Genomic DNA, 7,460 nt, shown 5'->3' with positions numbered 1-7,460 from the left:
ATCCTTACCAGTTTTTAACTGAGGTCTTGCAGATTTGTGAGACTGTTAAGACGAATGGAGTTGATCCTGAAGTCTACAGGCTCATGCTTTTCCCTTTTGCTGTAAGAGACAGAGCTAGAACATGGTTGGACTCACAACCTAAAGATAGCCTGGACTCTTGGGATAAGCTTGTCACGGCCTTCTTGGATAAATTCTTTCCTCCTCAAAAACCGAGCAAGCTTAGAGTGGATGTTCAGACCTTCAAGCAAAAAGATGGTGAATCCCTCTATGAAGCTTGGGAAAGATACAAGCAGATGACCAAAAAGTGTCCTTCTGACATGTTTTCAGAATGGACCATATTAGATATATTCTATTATGGTCTATCTGAATTTTCCAAGATGTCATTGGACCATTCTGCAGGTGGATCTATTCACCTAAAGAAAACTCCTGAAGAGGCTCAAGAACTTATTGACATGGTTGCAAATAACCAATTCATGTACACTTCTGATAGGAATTCCGTGAATAGTGGGACGCCTCAGAGGAAGGGAGTTCTTGAAATTGATACTCTGAATGCCATATTGGCTCAGAACAAAGTGTTGACTCAGCAAGTCAACATGATCTCTCAAAGTCTGAATGGATGGCAAAATGCATCCAACAGTACTAAAGAGGCAGCTTCTGAAGAAGCTTATGATCCTGAGAACCCTGCAATGGCAGAGGTTAATTACATGGGTGAACCTTATGGAAACACCTATAACTCATCATGGAGAAATCATCCAAATTTCTCATGGAAGGATCAACAAAAGCCTCAACAAGGCTTTAAAAATGGTGGAAGAAATAGGCTCAGTAATAACAAGCCTTTTCCATCATCTTCTCAGCAACAGACATAAAATTCTGAACAAAGCCCCTCTAATTTAGCAAACTTAGTCTCTGATCTGTCAAAAGCCACTTTAAGTTTCATGAGTGAAACAAGGTCCTCCATTAGAAATCTGGAGGCACAAGTGGGCCAGCTGAGTAAGAAAGTCATTGAAACTCCTCCCAGTATTCTCCCAAGCAATACAGAAGAGAATCCAAAAGGAGATTGCAATAGGAGGAGAAGGACGAAAATCCTAGTGAGAAAGACCTCCTGGGACGTCTCTCAAACAAGAAGGAGTTCCCCATTGAGGACCTAAAAGAATCTGAGGCTCATATAGAGACTATAGAGATTCTACTAAATCTCCTTCTGCCATTCATGAGCTCTGAAAACTATTCCTCCTCAGAAGAGGATGAAGATGTGATGTGCAGAAAACGATCCGACACAAAACTCACCGGCAAGTGCACCGGGTCGCATCAAGTAATAAAACTCACGGGAGTGAGGTCGATCCCACAGGGATTGAAGGATTGAGCAACTTTAGTTTAGTGGTTGATTTAGTCAAGCAAACAAGTGTTGGTTGTGTGAAATTGTGTTGACAGGAATTAAATTGCAAAGAATGTAAAGGGGAGTGGGTGATTTGCAAGAAATTAAAGGGAACAAAAAAAAAGAAAAAGAACTGAATCTTAAAGTGCAAGTAATGTAAACTGCAGAAACTTAAATTGCAAGAAATGTAAATTGCAGAAACTTAAATGGGTTAGGGATATGGGATTGCAGAAATTAACCAAGGAAAGTAAAATTCAACAAATGGAAGAGTAGAAGACGGATTCAATTAAACCAGATCTTAAACGAAAATGAAAATCAGCTTGGTGTAGCGATTAAACAAGGAAATTTAAAATGAAAATTCCAGATCTCAGGACTCAAGAGACTAGATAACTAAGTCTAGATCTCAATGCCTTCCTAGATCCAAGTTCTGAAAACAATTGCAAGAGAATTGAAGATCAAGCAGTGGAATAAAGGAATTCAAATATCAATTTCTCAAACGTGCAGTAGCTCAAAACAGAGAGAGATCTCAAGGTGAGATTGAGACAGAATTTCCTCAATTCTCAACACCCAAGACTCAAGTAAAGCTTTACAGAAAAGAAAACAATAAAACCCAGAGGAAGAGAATTCAATTCTCCTCCCAGAAACTCTCTAAAATGCAAAGTAAGCTCTCCTCCGTAAGCACTATAAAAATTCTAAAAGAAAAGCTCTCTAAAAATTCTAAGAAGAAAGCTCCAAAAAGAAAAGCTCCCCAAAATCTTCAAATCCTAAGCTATTTATACACTTTCTTCAAATTATCATTAAGCCTTGATTTGGGCCTTGGCCTTGATGGAATTGGGTTGAATCATGCCTCTATTGCTTGCTCTTGGTGTTGGGAAGAAATCAATTCTTGAACCGGGCCATGTAGCTTTCACGTTTGAGCCAACGTTTGAGGCAAACGTTGACTCAAACGTGCCATGTGAACAATTATGCAGCTAGGCCCAAAATGCTGTCATCCACGTTTGGCTCAACGTTTGAGGTCAAACGTGAGCTCAAACGTGGCTCCCCCATGCTCCCTTTTTGGCCAACGTTTGGCCCAACGTTTGAGGCAAACGTTGGCGCAAACGTGGCTCATCAATCATCATCAATCAGGGGTCTCTTCCTTGCTAAGATATAGCCAACGTTTGACCTCACGTTTGAGGCAAACGTTGGCGCAAACGTTGCCTTCCTCCCTTTCTTTCTTTCAACCAACGTTTGCCTTAACGTTTGAGGCAAACGTTGGCGCAAACGTTGGTCTCCCCAGGGTGTTGATTTCAGCCAACGTTTGCCTCAACGTTTGAGGCAAACGTTGGCGCAGGCGTTGCTTCTCCCAGGGGCTTGTTTTCAGCCAACGTTTGCCTCAACGTTTGAGGCAAACGTTGGCGCAAACGTTGGCTTCTTCTAGGGCATTCTTCATCTTCTTTTCACGTTTGAGTTAACGTTTTCCTCAAACGTTAGCTCAAACGTAAATCTCTCTTTCCAAGTCCCTTCTTGCAACCTCCTTCCAAGCTTTGTTTCACCTATCATCAATCAATCAAAAACATCAAAGCTATGCTTCAAATCATGAGATTGTTTCTTTTCCATAATATATGACAATTATAGCACAAAATCTCATGAAAATACATCATTTTATACATGATTGATTGAGTCAAAGATAACATGAATTTCAACCCAATTGGCTTACTTATGGCTTAAGAAAGTGCATAAAACTAAATGAAAACAAAGAAAAAGACTAGTAAAACTAGGCTAAGATGACTTGTCATCACAACACCAAACTTAAAACTTGCTTGTCCCCAAGCAAGAAGAGAATTATTGAGAAGAAAGAGTGAAAAAGGAAGAGAATGCTCATGTTAGTAGAGTATTATTGGTAGCTCATGGGGTTTTATGCAGATATGTAACTACTCACTTCTTATTGACTTGTAGGCCTAGAAATTTTCCTCTAAGCATCAAGCAACACACTACTATGACCTCTCATTATTCTTTTGTCCTTGTTTACTAAAAATTTTCTTTATAAGCTTTAATTCAGTGTCATGTGTAACAAGCTTCTTTTCTTTATTTGTGCTTGACACATTATTCACTTTAGACACTTGGCTTGCATTCCTTCATAGAGCATTGATGCCCAGCACCTCTTTGGGTCACTAAATGCCTTGTAGTTAGGTTGCTCTTGATGGTGGATTTTCAGTTGATAATCCTGGGTTAGTTAACCCAAGTTACCGAGTGTTAATGCACTCCAAAGAACTTAATAATCCAAGCAGATCCTAGTACAAAGACACCACAGGCATATACTCTAAGGTTCAAGCTATTGGTGTCTAGCTTTATTTCTTCTTTCTTTTGTTCTTGTTGCTGCCATTTTTGGCTTTTCTCATTCCACTTTTCTTTTCTTTTCAGCCAAGGACTTTTTATTTATTTGAGATTCATATACAGTGAGCTACTTTCTACTTAAAAGAGAACAGTCTATTCCTTTTATTCACTAACAATGAGTTACCGCACAATCACACATACATGCCACCACTTACTATTATTTGACTCCTAGCTAACAATGAACCATTTTACTTCATGTTTCAAACATTTCTTTTATTGAATTGAAAGGGCTTAGGGAACAGAGCATGCATTAGTTAAGTGAAGGTAAACAAACAAGCACACTTAGACTGGCATTCTTATTGACAATAATATTTAAGATGCATAACTACTGAACTAACAGTTACTGCTAAGATGGGCATATTCAAACTTCGAATTTAAAAAACTTGCATGCTAATGGAGTTAAGTGACAATACAACCTTTTGGTGGCTTCTTCTTCTTACTCTCAACTGATGGTGTTAAGTCCTCCCAAGAAAGTGTTTGAATCCCTGCAGAGTTAATGGAAGTTGCTTGTTTCTCAAGCCCTTAGGTAACTAGTTAGTGTGCAAGACCTTCTTGTAGGCTTTTGAACTTACTTTGGTGTGTGAACACCAAACTTAGTCCCTTGCCAATGCCTCTGATGCATCGAGTTGATCATATATGAATTCCTAGTGTCTTAGCTAAAAGTAATAAATCTACAAAGTAGAAGCAGACAATGATTAAATGATTCATATGATTGCTCGGAGCTAGCAATCCTTTATGCAGAAGGTGAGAATGTGTTTTTAAATTAGATTTTTTTTTTGGTGGAACACCAAACTTAAAATCCTTCATTCTCCTTTAAATTATTTTGGTGTGCAACACCAAACTTAGCTCCTTGCATTGTAGGTGAATCCACTTAATCTTTTTATTGAACTAGCATTGAAAGGAAAGAACTACCTCAGGTTGGGTTGCCTCCCAACAAGCGCTCTTTTAATGTCACTAGCTTGACATTCTTCATTTTTGCTTCAAGGACGTTGTAAGCTCTGAACCTCTTTTTCCTTGTCCCAATGTCCTCCTAAGTATAGCTTTGCTCTGTGACCATTTGCTGTGAATTGACTATTTGTTCCTTCATCCAGCAATTCAATACTCCCATAAGGGAAAACCTTGGTTACCAAATATGGACCAGTCCACTTAGATTTAAGCTTGCCAGGAAATATCTTGAGCCTTGAGTTGTACAAAAGTACTTGCTGCCCAGGTTTGAATTCTTTCTTCATGACCTTCTTGTCATACCACCTCTTGGCTTTTTCCTTGTATATCTTGGCACTTTCATAGGCTTCTAATCTAAATTCATCCAGCTCATTTAGCTGCAACAACCTTTTCTCACCTGCTGCTTCAGAGTCAAGGTTTAGGAGTTTAGTAGCCCAAAAAGCTTTGTGTTCAAGCTCCACAGGTAGGTGACATGATTTGCCATATAATAGCTGAAAGGGTGACTTCCCAATGGGAGTTTTGAAAGCTGTCCTGTATGCCCAGAGTGCATCCTCCAGCTTCCGAGCCCAATCTTTTCTTGAACTTCCTACTATCTTTTCTAAGATCTTCTTCAATTCCCGATTTGCTAATTCAGCCTGTCCATTGGTCTGGGGGTGATATGGCGTGGCTACTTTATGAATCACTCCGTATTTATGGAGGAGCTTCTCCATCTGTTTGTTGCAAAAATGGCTACCACCGTCACTCACAAGACCCTTGGGAACTCCATATCTAGTGAAAATGTGCTTCTTAAGGAATTGAAGGACAATCTGTGCATCACAGGTGGTTGTGGCTATGGCTTCCACCCACTTTGATACGTATTCTACTGCCACCAAAATATATCTGAAAGAATAGGAAGGGGGGAAAGGTCCAATGAAATCAATACCCCATAAATCAAATAATTCCACTTCCAGAATGAAGTTTTGAGGCATCTCATTCCTTCTCGTCAAGCCTCCTGTTCTCTGGCATTCGTTGCATTGGTGGACAAATTCTCTAGCATCTTTGAAGATAGTTGGCCAATAGAACCCACTCTGTAGTATCTTTGCAACTGTTCTTTCTGGGCCAAAATGTCCACCATAGGCTGAGCCATGACAATGCCACAGTATATTTCTTATTTCACTCTCAGGGACACATCGCCTAATTACTCCATCAGAGCATCTCTTGAACAGGAAAGGTTCATCCCACAAGAACTTCCTTGCTTCATTGATTAACTTCTTCACTTGTTGCTTAGATAATTCTTGAGGTATCTTCCTTCCTACTTTGTAGTTTGCTATGTCAGCAAACCAAGGTGCTTGTTGAATCTGTAGCAGATGTTCGTCTGGGAAGCTTTCATTCACTGGCTGTGAGGCTTCTTGAATTGTTTCTTGTGGTAGTCTTGATAAATGATCAGCAACTTGGTTTTCAGTGCCCTTCCTGTCCTTTATTTCAATATCAAATTCTTGCAAGAGTAATATCCACCTGATAAGTCTTGGTTTAGCATCCTGTTTTGACATTAAATACTTAATGGCAGCATGATCAGTATAAACCACAATTTTGGATCCTATCAAGTATGATCTAAACTTATCAAATGCATAAACTACAGCTAACAATTCCTTCTCTGTTGTGGTGTAATTTTTTTGAGCCTCGTTCAATACTTTACTTGCATAATATATGACATGATGCAAGTTTCCCTTCTTTTGTCCAAGCACAACGCCAATTGCAATGTTACTTGCATCACACATGAGTTCAAAAGGTAGTTCCCAATCTGGGGGTGTGATAATTGGTGCTGTTGTGAGTCTGTTTTTTAAAGTTTCAAAGGCATGCTGGCAATTTTCATCAAAAACAAAAGGAGTATCAATCATAAGCAGATTACTCAAAGGTTTAGCTATTTTAGAAAAATCCTTGATAAACCTTCTATAAAATCCTGCATGCCCCAAGAAACTTCTAACAGATTTCACATTAGTTGGTGGAGGGAGCTTTTCTATGATTTCCACTTCTGCCTTGTCAATTTCTATCCCTTTTCTTGAAACTTTGTGACCAAGAACAATCCCCTCTCGTACCATGAAATGGCACTTTTCCCGGTTCAAAACCAAATTAGTTTCTTGGCACCATTTCAAGACAAGAGTTAGATGTTGCAAGCAAGCATTGAAATTATCACCAAAAACAGAAAAGTCGTCCATGAAGACCTCTAAGAACTTTTCGACGATATCTGAAAAAATTGCAAGCATACACCTTTGAAAAGTGGCTGGGGCATTGCATAACCCGAATGGCATTCTTCTATAGGCAAAAACTCCAAATGGGCATGTGAACGAGGTCTTCTCTCCTGGTCTTTTGGATCCACCACTATCTGATTATACCCGGAGTAGCCGTCAAGGAAGCAATAGTAAGCATGGCCAGCTAATCTTTCAAGCATTTGATCAATAAAGGGAAGAGGGAAATGGTCCTTGCGGGTGGCATCATTCAGTCTCCTGTAATCAATGCACATCCTCCATCCTGTTACAGTTCTTGTGGGAATGAGTTCATTCTTTTCATTAACAATGACTGTCATTCCACCCTTCTTTGGTACCACTTGGACTGGGCTTATCTATGAGCTATCAGAGATAAGATAGATTATCCCTGCATTCCACAACTTCACCACTTCCTTTTGGATGACTTCTTTCATAGTGGGATTTAGCCTTCTCTGGGGTTGAACCACTGGTTTGGAATTGTCCTCTAAGAGGATCTTATGCATGCATATTGCTGGGCTGATGCCTTT

The 7,460-nt window shown here is 39.5% G+C and overlaps 1 non-coding gene across 1 annotated transcript; it reads right to left on the bottom strand.

Annotated features, from left to right (window-relative positions):
• Positions 1–215: 215 nt before the first annotated feature.
• Positions 216–319, bottom strand: LOC112713592 (small nucleolar RNA R71). Its single transcript, XR_003158562.1, has one exon. It is a non-coding gene; the product is annotated as a small nucleolar RNA R71 (small nucleolar RNA).
• Between the last annotated feature and the right edge of the window lie 7,141 nt (positions 320–7,460).

This window comes from Arachis hypogaea, chromosome 9, assembly GCF_003086295.3.
Source record: "Arachis hypogaea cultivar Tifrunner chromosome 9, arahy.Tifrunner.gnm2.J5K5, whole genome shotgun sequence".
NCBI lineage: Eukaryota > Viridiplantae > Streptophyta > Magnoliopsida > Fabales > Fabaceae > Arachis > Arachis hypogaea.
Note: the sequence above shows the minus strand (reverse complement) of the source record. Positions and strands in the feature narration are given on the sequence as shown.